The sequence below is a fragment of the Nothobranchius furzeri genome, chromosome 4, assembly GCF_043380555.1.
Source record: "Nothobranchius furzeri strain GRZ-AD chromosome 4, NfurGRZ-RIMD1, whole genome shotgun sequence".
In the NCBI taxonomy this organism is placed as follows: Eukaryota; Metazoa; Chordata; class Actinopteri; order Cyprinodontiformes; family Nothobranchiidae; genus Nothobranchius; species Nothobranchius furzeri.
Window position 1 is genome coordinate 51,054,974 of NC_091744.1, and position 12,309 is coordinate 51,067,282.

At 42.0% G+C, this 12,309-nt stretch overlaps 1 long non-coding RNA gene across 2 annotated transcripts; it reads left to right on the forward strand.

The window, feature by feature from the left end:
- Positions 1–3,647: 3,647 nt before the first annotated feature.
- LOC139069751 (uncharacterized) lies at positions 3,648–5,548 on the forward strand. Of its 2 annotated transcripts, XR_011520444.1 has the most exons (5): positions 3,648–3,910; positions 4,584–4,694; positions 5,148–5,210; positions 5,280–5,343; positions 5,414–5,548. It is a non-coding gene; the product is annotated as an uncharacterized lncRNA (long non-coding RNA). The 2 variants fall into 2 exon arrangements; XR_011520445.1 differs by lacking the exon at positions 5,280–5,343.
- Positions 5,549–12,309: the final 6,761 nt, after the last annotated feature.

The window sequence follows — 12,309 nt, forward strand, 5'->3', positions numbered from 1 at the left end:
GGGGGGGGGGGCAACGCGCTGTGCCAGAGCGTCGGTACTGACACGCAATCGTTCATGTCGGTTCATTTCCTTTAATGTTTTCTGTCTTTTATTTGCGCCTGATGTGTATCGCTGCTGTGGAGCGGGGCGCATCAACTTGTCCTCCGAAGCACAGATCACTGATGCGGCCGGCGAGCAGGGAGCGCTCCGCTGTTTTCGCGGTCGGTAGATCTGCCTCCTGAGCACGGCCACAGTAACAATCAGGTGTCGCCACCTCAAAAACTAATTTAACACGCAATCGTTCATGTCAGTTCATTTCCTTTAATGTTTTCTGTCTTTTATTTGCGCCTGATGCGTTCCGCTGCATGCTGTGGAGCGGGGCGCTGCGCGCATCACCTTGTCCTCCGACGCACTGATCACTGATACGGCCGCCAAACAGCGAGCGCTCCGCTGTTTTTGCGGTCGGTAAATCTTTTAGAACTGCAGTTCAAAGGTAACTCATGAGGTGAATATATATGAACCCAGGTAGCAGTTTCTCTTTAGGATTGAGAGGAGATGCAGGAAGATAATAAACAGACAGGACAGAAAAATAGTCAAATAAAAACAAGTTAGTTTTTGTACCTGCTGTTGCAACAAACAGACACCATTGAAGGTCATCAGAAGTGAGGAACAGAAAATGAAATAATTATTTTAATGTTTAGAGCAGCAGGAACTCTGAGAGGCTGCAGGCGCATCAGTGAGTTTGCGGCCGCTGCGCAGGGGGAGGGGGGAGAGGGCTGAAGCAGAAACTACTGTTGTTAAAAGAAATGTGTTTAACTTTGAAAATGTGGGCGCAATTTTAATTGTCAAAAACTCCAGCGAACCATTAGTTCATTTTGCTCAAATAGAAATAGAGGCCTGCCTCTAATACTGGCCCTCCTTCCAATAAAGGCCTGGAGCTTGATGAGCTTGAGTCAAATACAGGCCCAGGCCTGTATTAGAGGATTTACGGTAAGTGTTTTCTGGCTCTGAGCCAACAAAGTTTTGTCTCAGATGTTCTGAATTCTGACCCAGTCATTAACTTCTAATTAAGGACGTTTTGCTTGGTGTAAATTGTGTTTTAATACTGCTATAGTAAGGGTGAGCTGCCATTTCTGTTTAACCTTTTGCTTGTTTGATAAGCTAGGCAGATATATGGTACTTCAAGGGTTAGTGAGTAGTTAGGTTTATTCTTTGTTATTTTGGCCTTTGGCTCACACTGAAGCAAAACGCAGTGGTCTCAGCCTGGTATACATAGATTCCTTAGGGTTAATTGTTAAAGCTCTGTTATTTTCTTTTGCTGAGACAGTCTTTTCAAATCTAATGATTTTATGCTATAATAAGTTACTGTTGTTTGAGTTTATTCAGTTTGATTTTCTAACTCCTGGATTGATATATTTACATCTTTTCTTTTACTATGACTATTGGTTAAATGTTTTGTTTTGCCTATAAGTTGCCTGACTTTGTTTTGTTTCTTGGATTTCATGAGCAGACTCTTTGCCAAGGTGAGATATCTGGCCATAATAATTTGACTTACTGTTTTTACAGAAATGTGTTTGGCTTTTTCATAAACCTAAAAACTTCTTATTAAATGAGTCTTATCAACCAGTTATTAGGTGTATAGTTTGCTGATGATTATATGAGTTGATTCAAGCTTAGAGATGATACCCGAATGGACTATGTTGGTAAATTTCAGCTGAATTTTGGCCCCATTAATTCAAACTGGACTGTATACTGAATGGTTGTTGCTGAAGATGTCAAAAAGCCACAATGACCCTTTAGCGCTTTCTCACCGCAGGCCATGGAACCAAGGAGTTTGGGGTCCTGTTGCACGTGATACCACCACAAATGAGACGTCAAGGTCACTCATCTCATCCCATCCCTCCCGCTGCTGCATATTGCTGAGAGGGCCTCTACACCTGACCATCATCGTATGAAATGCATGCAGGCTCGCCGAGGACGGCGGATAAGTAAACAATCTGCCTTAAGCTTGCAGGGCCCATCCACCATGTCACTGCTGATGGTGGGGGATCGCACTTTGCTCTGAAATTGCCCCTCAGCATCTGATGGAACGAGAGGAATGGCAGCAGTTGGGAGGGACAACGGAATCAACATCGGGTGTTTGAGACCCCTCCTGGGTCCGTCCACACGACGCTGTGACCTGCCTCCAACGACGTATCCAGTACCCCTAATCTCCGGTCTGGTTTCATGGCTCCCTGTCCAAAAGACATCCCCTCACCATCTCTCTCTCTCTCTCTCTCTCTCTCTCTCTCTCTCTCTCTCTCTCTCTCTCTCTCTCTCTCTCTCTCTCTCTCTCTCTCTCTCTCTCTCTCTCTCTCTCTCTCTCTCTCTCTCTCTCTCTCTCTCTCTCTCTCTCTCTCTCTCTCTCTCTCTCTCTCTCTCTCTCTCTCTCTCTCTCTCCACACCAGTGGTGTGGCCCACAGTGCAGGTTGGCTCTCTGCCCCCCACTTCACGTTGCTTGAAGATGGGCGTCCTTACGAGGACATTTGAGCTGAAGAAAGAGGGTCTGGGTCTGTGATGACTCGTCTGTCTCATCTCGACGAAAGGGCAACACCATTCTATGAAAGACATTGTTTTAACATCAACTTTCCCCCTCTAGCAATTTCCTGAAATCCAACGGATCAACTGAGTTGGCTGGTATCTGATAATTGATATCAACTCGTGTTAAAGTTTCTTGCACCTGTTATGGTTATCTTAATAAAGCTAGGCACACAGGATAAAGTAGATTTTGGTGTTTGGGTTATTGTTAAGCTAAAATCATCGTATTGATTCATAATTCGTGCTTATTGATTATTGGGTTAGTGAAAACTTATTCTGATTTGTTAAAACAACAAAAATTAACATCAGGAGGGATTGTTAGGTATTTTTTTTTATTGTTCATCTTTGATTGTGAAGTTGCCTCACTTTTAGGAAAAGTCCAATCCAGCCAAACCAGGGAATTTCTGCCAGACCAAGAAACTTGTAGATCTAGTATCTGAAGAATTCCTTTGTCCTGTGCATTCTAACACCAAGGTGTTTTTCCATTAGCTCAACTCTAGAAACTTCTTTTGTAAACTGCCTAAGGCAAAGGGTGTTCAGGAATTGTGGGTGTATTTTATGTGTCAATAAAAGCTCACTGCAGTTTTCAACGCATTGTGAGAGGAAAATGGCTTCTGACTCCAGTGTATCTCTGTGCCTCACTCTCACCTGTTACAAAGTGAGCTTTGTAACGTATGTTATGGCCTTTGCAAAGTGTCACACTTTGCAGAGTTTGTTGTCTGTTCAAAGGTTTGTTACAATTTACCAAATTAAGAATCTAATCCCTCTGTGTGTGTGTTCTGACTTCCTTTAAGATAATATAAGAACAAGAGTATAAATTAAAATACCCAACATATTGGTGGAGAATGCGAAATTAAAGGCACAGTCTGCAACATTTAAATGTATAATAATTTTAAAAATGTTTGATTTTGACCATCTGACCCAATTTTATTAAAAAAAGTAAATAATCTTTAATATTTCAATTTTCTCCTAAGTCCCTCCCCTGCCCTGTAGAGCTCAGCCAATATTTCTGCAAGCCTAACGCGTTGACCAATAGCGCTGCGTTACCACCAGGGGACAGCTGTCAATCATCGAGCACGAGCAGGTCAGCGTGCACAACAGTGTCACGCGCCTCACTCGGCTTACTGCAGAAACATGGAGCAACAAAACCCCAAATTACCGATTCCTCGACTGCCTTCCACATCTCAAAAAACATTTAAAAAGTTTAAAAGCCCTTCTTCAAAAGTGGCTGTAAGACGTTTAAGACAGTCGAGTAGAATTTACATTGGAGATTGTTTAACACACGATGGAGAGATTTTCGTGATCTACACGGCCTGAAAACGGATGAAGAGTTGGCAAAGTATCTTTTAGACAGGTAAGTTATTTATTGTTTTTCGGATAAATTTACTTATAATCTTTCTTTCACTGAAAGAAGTAATAGAGCAAACAAGCTTTGTATGCTTGGTGTCCTATTGGCTAATGTAGCATTAGCTTGAATGCTAAGTCGACATGAATCGATGCTAGTCGAACTATTTATGCTATATTTGGAAGAAGTTTGAGTAACGAAAGGGGATTTTAGTTTTTTTTTATATGGGAGCTAATGATTAGTGTGGCGTTTAACTATAGGCCATATCAGTGTATTGTTTTAAGCTCTTGTTTATACCTTCCCCATTAGCGGGGTTCAGTTAGCATCTTGAAAGCTGAACTAGGTGTTTACACTTTCCTGAGCTGCATGTTTGATTAAAATGAGTAATCAGCAGCTCATGTAGCACTTGTAGAAGTCTGAGGAGATGATTCAGCAGTTAGAATTAGGTGTGATTGATCAGGAACGTATCCAAAACCTTACGTTTCCATTAGCACTGAAAGACATATTGTGCTAACCTGGGTGGGCCACGTGTACAGATTACCGTCTGAGTTTGTGGTCTTACCTACGTGAAAACTCCATATTAAAATAAAAGGAATGATAATCAGCTCGTGCAAAAATCTGTGAAGGCTGGGGAGACTTGTTTAGCTTGTGATCACTAATTTTTGGGCTTTGTTTTTTACAGTCATCAGTCCAAATATGAAGCATCAACATCTACACCATTGAAACGCCAACTGTGTATTTCTCCAACACCAGTGCCAGCTCTGTCTAGCATTCATGGAGAATCATCTGAAAGGTAAATAGCTGCGTAAAAACCTCTACCAGGAATATTATAATTTTGCCTCTGTTTGTTTTAAGTTAGTGATGGATTATTTTGAAAAAATTCTAGAAATGGGATAATGAATGACTATAAAAAATGTATAAAAATAAATAGTAAAACTACATTTTATATAACGCCTCTCAAGATAAAACTCTTGAGGCACTTCACAACAACAAAATTAAACATATTTAAAAAAATTATATTTTTATTTCAAAGTTTGAGAAAAAAATAACACAATTGTGTTTTTAAAATGTAAAGAGAGACAGGAAATTATTTGTAAAGAAGGAATTCAGTGGATACAGAGAAATGCGTGAGAAAAATAAGGAGAGGGTGATGATGACGGCCAATAGACGAGGTCTATTACCTTCAAAATGACAAAATATGTATTGATTCTAATCATATTCTTGTGCTTGTATTTTATTTTCATAGGGATGATAATTTGGAGGAGGTGATGGAACAAGGTGAAACTAAAAAAGAAGGATCTTCACAAATGTAAGTACAAGGTTGTATCTGTATACGGCTGTCACATTTGTCAGGAAAAGTAAACAATAATTACTTTAGGTTATCTTGTGTGGGAATTGAAGCAAACATTGACGAGGAAGAGTTCAACAATATTCAAAACTCTGTAAGTATTCAGATGTTAATAAAATGTGTCTAATTTTCCATACTAAAAACTTTATATTGTGTATATTCAGGATAGAGTCATCAGATGACACATGGTCACCAAACAGAGAACCAGAAGTTGATTCGTCTTCAGAGGAGGACGAAACCATCGAGATGGACAGCGGTACTGATGACAGCGGTGATGAGAACTACACACCTTATATACACATAAGGTAATTATTTTCGTTTAACATTCTATAAGACTGCAATAGCGCATAGTTAATAAAAAGCTTTTGCTCACAGGACTGGAGCAGCATTACAAAAAACATTGCAACTTGAGACTCTGCGAGAAATTAACAGAGGATACAGTTCATGACCGTAATATCCCAGAAGCAACTGACCGACGTTTGACAAGCAAGAAAGGTCTTCCTCGACGCTACAAGCTAAGGCCTGAGGATCCAAGGCGTTACGGTTTGCTGTCCGGAGTCCCTGCACCATCAACAGAGGAACTTCTACAACACCTACGGACTTGCGGTGATGGTAAAATAAAACATTATCTGCCTTACATCTTCCACACAATAGTCCATTGCAAATTGAGTTAATTTTTTTATTTACAGGTAAAATTTTGCCACAGACATAGGTGTTGGGGGAGGCAAGAGAAAAGCCAAAACCTTCTTTATTTTTGTTTCCTTTTTTTTTTTTTTTTTTTTTTTTTTGAAAATAAAGATATTTTGGGGAAATAAGGACTAATAATTTAAAAATTTATGTAAAATGTTGGAGGTAGACATAATTTTTTGTTGTTGTGCAGGAGTTTTAAAATTTATGGTATTTTTTACAAATGCAACACAGAGTTGTGCTTTAGAACACTTTATTAGAGCATCAAACAAAAATATATAAAAACAAACTTATGTAAAATATCAAATATATACATTTATTTACAATCGTCTTGGAATAAAACCAGTGTAGTTACCATTGGGGTCAGGGAATTTTGCAGAATAAACTCCTCCATGTGTGGTACAGTTGAAATACCGTAAATCCTCTATTACAGGCCCGGGCCTGTATTTGACCGAAGCCCATCAAGCTCCAGGGCTTTATTGGAAGGAGGGCCAGTATTAGAGGCAGGCCTCTATTTCTATTTGAGCAAAATGAAGTAATGGTTCGCTGGAGTTTTTGACAAATAAAATTGCGCCCACATTTTCAAAGTTAAACACATTTATTTTAACAATGGTAGTTTCAGCTTCAGCCCTCTCCCCCCTCCCCCTGCGCAGCAGCCGCAAACTCACTGGTGCGCCTGCAGCCTCTCGGAGTTCCTGCTGCTCTAAACATTAAAATAATTATTTCATTTTCTGTTCCTCACTTCTGATTACCTTCAGTGGTGTCTGTTTGTTGCAACCACCAGGTACAAAAACTAACTTGTTTTTATTTGACTATTTTTCTGTCCTGCCTGTTTATTATCTTCCTGCATCTCCTCTCAATCCTAAAGAAAAACTGCTACCTGGGTTCATATATATTCACCTTATGAGTTACCTTTGAACTGCAGTTCTAAAAGATCTACCGACCGCAAAAACAGCGGAGTGCTTGCTACTTGGTGGCCGCGTGATCGGTGCGTCACTGGATGACAAGGTGATGCGCCCTGCTCCAATGCCAAACGCATCAGGCGCAAATAAAAGACAGAAAACATCAAAGGAAATGAACCGACATGAACAATCGCGTGTTAAATGTGGCGACACCTGATTGTTACTGTGGCCGTGTTCAGGAGGCAGATCTACCGACCGCAAAAACAGCGGAGTGCTCCGAGCTTGGCGGGCGCATCAGTGATCGGTGCGTCACTGGAGGACAAGCTGATGTGCCCCGCTCTACAGCATGCAGCGAAACACATCAGGCGCAAATAAAAGACAGAAATCTTTAAAGGAAATGAACCGACATGAACGATCTCGTGTTAAATGTGGCGACACCTGATTGTTACTGTGGCCGTGTTCAGGAGGCAGATCTACCGACCGCAAAAACAGCGGAGTGCTCCGAGCTTGGCGGGCGCATCAGTGATCGGTGCATCACTGGAGGACAAGCTGATGTGCCCCGCTCCACAGCATGCAGCGAAACACATCAGGCGCAAATAAAAGACAGAAATCTTTAAAGGAAATGAACCGACATGAACGATCGCGTGTCAGTACCGACGCTCTGGCACAGCCTCCAGCATGGTTAAAGTTACCCTCACGGTCTATCACTGGCAAATCAAAAGTGAGACGATGACACAACCGCCCCCCGTACTTGCTTGTTACCACATTCCACCCGGCCACAATAAGAGACCGGCCTTTATTCATCTCCGCCGACTCCGACACCGGCCTAAATTGGAGACCCAGCCTTTAATTGAATACCGGCCTATATTAGAGGATTTACGGTACATGTCTGGGGAGGCTGTTGGCAGCATTTCTTTTCCAAATCAGTTGGCATATCTCTGCAGTGGGAGCATACACACCATGAAGGTTGATTGGGTGTTGGAGGTGTTGTGGCAGGTGGACCAGAGAGGGCAAGTACATCAAAGAGAACACCAGTGTCTGTCCAGCACCATGGTAAGGACGTCAATAGCCTGCTGAGGGTTCAGGTTCTGTATGTGTTGCTACAAAAGTGGAAAGAGATGCTACAGCAACAGATTTTAGGATCATTTAGTGTAATTTTGTTATGCTTACACGTTCAAAGTCTATTCGCTCGAGAGAGAGAGAGATCTTCATCTCCAAGGTCCACAGCTGAGTGTCTCACACTTCTTCGGCCTCTGGATGCACCGCGTCCTCTAGACGCACCGCGGCCACTAGACGCACCGCGGCCTCTGGATGCACCACGGCTTTGAGATGATGGTGGGCATCTCCTTTTTGCACCACGTCTTGAGGATGCAATAGGAGGTTCAAACTCTTCCTCAGAGGATTCCTCAATCACTGAACTCTAAATTGTATTAGAATAAAAAAATTATACTAATATAAAAAGTACTCTTGCATATTAATCAATTTTGACACAGATCAGGTTTACATCTAGTCAAAATTTGGGCTAAACCAACAATAAACAGAAACCCTATGAAAACAACCATGATTATAGGAGGACTACACAGAATGCAGTGTTTATTCATGATTTCCACATAAATTATTTATATGCTTTGATATATTCATCCCATCTTGAATGGCAAAGCAATTAAAAATAAGCTAGTTACTTGTAATAAAATGCTAACAATTTGACAGGATTAATTTTATTTACAATATAGATTGCCAACTGTTACTGGTATTTTAAAATATAAATATATTTATAGATATTCTTTATAAAATGCCTTTTGTAATCAATAAGTGTTTAATGTGCTGGTTAAATACAACTTTCTTACCTCAGTGTCCAACTTGAGCAGACTTGCTCTGATGTCATGCATACGTAGGCAACGATAACCTTGCGAGATCAAGGCAGCCGCAGATTTTGGAGCAAGGCGCTGCAGCTGCAGTTGCTCTCCAGCGGTTGCAAAACCTAGGGCATGATGGAAAATGCCTGGCTCTCTCCTGATCTAAGATCTGATTGGTTCACATTCTAATCCAAACATCTGGTGGTAGAATGCAAAATGTTAGGTGGTCACATGTATTCTGTAAATCATGTGATACTGACGATAACTATATGGGCCATAAAGAGAAATGTGATTTGTGTTATTTTTTCATGTTTCCTATGAACACACTAAACCTACAACTGATAACCGTTACTAATTACTGTCAGGTCTCCATATACAATATATGATATCCACAAGCACGTGAGGATGTGTTTCGGATGCTAACAGGTACCGGGATTAAAATAAATAATTAAACAAGTATGAACGCCAACGCGATATCTTCATCCATCATCAGCCATGAGCTACACATGTAGGGAAATCTGTCCGACGTAAATGCCGGTTTTCAGCCACTCCCCCTGCTGCGTCCGTCTGCTCTCATCTGTTTTCCAGGCGAAGCGCAGCCCAACTCGAACAAGGCCAAATCTAACCACCATGAACTGCGCAACGATCACTGGTGATCAATCTGCGCAGAACTGGCTCATCTCGAACAAGTTCAGTGCTGCGGTGCTTCGATACCCTTACGAGGGACAAGCAAAATATCAAACGCGTGTTAATGAGGCACGACAACACATTGAAAAACAAAACGTCAAAAATAATTACTCTGTGTCCCTCTGAGGGGACGAAGACTCTTGGGGATGAGGGGACGGAGACTCTGGAGGGAGAAGGGACGAAGTCTCTTGAAGGCGAAGACTCTGGAGGGCGAAGGGGCGAAGACTCTGGAGGGCGAAGGGGCGAAGACTCTGGAGGGCGAAGGGGCGAAGACTCTGGAGGGTGACGAGGGGACAAATTCTCTGACTGATGACGAGGGAAACAAGGTCTCTGCAGGATTAAAAAAAAGAGAGCCCCTGATAAAAACAAAACAGGCTATCTGATATCCCTATTCTTCATGCACGTCACAGGCGGGCAGATTAAGCACTTGTGCATACACACATACAAACCAGCAAAGAGAGGGGGGTTAACCCCTGCCCTTCCTGGGGTGCTCCCGAGATGGTGGAACAAATCACCAACACTAACCTGCCAAGTGAAACACTAAAAAAAGAAAACAAACAGGTCTCTCCCTAAAGATGGAGAGCCTCTGAGCCTGCCTGTGGGGGTCATCTCTGGATCCACATCTTTTAATCCTCCTCTCATCATGCTGGGCGGGATCAGGCTCGTAGACTCTAAGAGCCCATCCAGCATCCAGAAGCACCCGACAATCATCCATAAAGCCATCTGTTGCTTAAAACCTTAAAAACAAAAAATACACCATTAAAATACCACCACCAGGGATTATAAGTTCCTTCACGGTCTGCTGTTATTTAAAAAAAAAATCCCGGACGAGCCCCCATTTATGTTACGTCCCCCGACATGTGTTGTTAAAATGCGAAGGAGGGGGTAATATAAGAAATGTGACAGTGGATTTTAAAATGGTTTTATTTGTAATAAAAGGTTCTAAAAACGAGCAAACAGATGGCTAGCATTATAAAGATAATGCAAAACGAACAAAAACTCTCAAAAAGGTTAACTTTACACAAATTATCAATTCTAAAAACACCTGGTAAAAACTTATATTAAAAGCTTTAACGCAACAAAGGTGTTCTTAAAAATCCTGAAGTTGATAAAAGTCTGAAAACAATCCACTGACTAAAACACCTGGTAAAAACTTATTTTAAAAGTTTTACCGAATCGAAGGTGTTTAAAACCGGAGTCAATAAAATTGTACCAAACCAAGTTAACCTTTAAAACGAACACACAAAAAGATCCCACTGGATCACTCGAGTTTGAACAAAAAAAGGTAAAAACTCATCCAAACGAAAGGGGTTGAAACCGAGCCGAGACCTGGAGGACAGCAGAGCCCCTGCACTGCTGCCTCCCAGAGTGCTGAAGGCACAGCCTTTTTATCTAGGTGTTGTTAATCAACAGGATTTGGCTCAGCTGTGCTCAGCAGCCTGGAAGAGAGGAGGAGGAGGGGCGGTGTCAGGCTGATCACTGGAGCTGGGTGATCCTGGCTCCTGGATCTCACTGGCCAGACTGGTAGCTGTAACACCATCATTATCCATCATGACACAGTTTTAACTCACCACTGTGTGAGGGTTGTTTTGTTGACTTCTGGCAACTGTATGGTAGTCTCCTCCATGATTGTGAAGTTGTTCAGGATGCACTCTCTAATGTGCTTGTAAGCAGGAATGATGATGGTCCACCTTGAAAATGCCACACCTTCCACTCTCTTTGGGTTTGGGTAAGCCCTGCAGAGCTGGACAAAAATGGCCTCAACAATCCGGTTGCAATCTGGCCACTGTCCAGGAATGCGTGCTCCAGAATAGCACCTAGGAGGACAAAGGCAAGAAAAATGGACTCAGGCAAGATCTGTAGAAGAATATGCATCAGTGGCTGAACAGCTGTGACCAACATACCGTTTTGTCCACTGCATGCCTGGTGCAACGATTTTTTGTGTTGCTCTAAGACGGCCTTTGTTCAGGGTTGTTTGGTGGCGTGGAGAAAATACGGTGCGATCCTTGTCGTGCTCTGATAATCTTTTCCAAAGAACAATGTTATTGGACTCTTCAAGGGTAAGAGCCAGGCTGTGCTCTCTCAGACTGATGAGTGCTTCAGCCAAATCTTGCACAGCTCTGAAACCTTCCGTGTTGTTCTATGGAACTAGGATTGGGACAATATTCAGCGTAACTTGTACAATATTCAGCGTAACTTGTACCAAGTTTTGTAACTTCAAACATGTTTCATCACATGTAACTTTGGATTCGTAACTTGTAACTTTGGATTCGTAACTTGTAATTCTCAATTCGTACTTGTATTCTTGTTTTGTAACAGGAACATTGTATTTTGTACATGTATTTTTTATTTTGTAAAATCAAACATTCATTCAGAAACATGAAACTTTTGTTTTGTAACTAGCAGACTTCCAAATTGAAAAAAATCAAGGTACAAGTTTGAAATCAAAACTCTCAAAACACACAATTCATTCTACAGGTACGAACCAAAATCCTACAGTGTTACAGATCTTTTTGTCTCTATTCTAGCGTCAGTGGGAGGAACTTGGGTGGAACCAATGAGAGCACGAGTCTAACCCCCAAATTCCACTACCTCCGCTCCGCTCCGGTCCGCCCCCGCCTTCCGCAGCCGCTCGCTTCCGAACTCAATTTTTACTGGTACACGCTCTACAACGGCTCCGCTCCGGTGCGGAGACCTGAGGTGGGCAAACAAGCATGCGCGGGATTTTCGAGATCTTGCGATACAGTCCGAGCAATAAACGCGGAAGTTAGATCCAAACACCCGTTGTGTGGGAGAAGCATCGGCATGAGCTGTTTAATCTGCCTATCATTTGTGTTGAGAGATCAGCAGTGTTTGGATCAACAAAGTGTGACTACTTTGATAGTAGAAACTGTATTTATGGCTTACTTTTGTGCATTTAAACTTCAG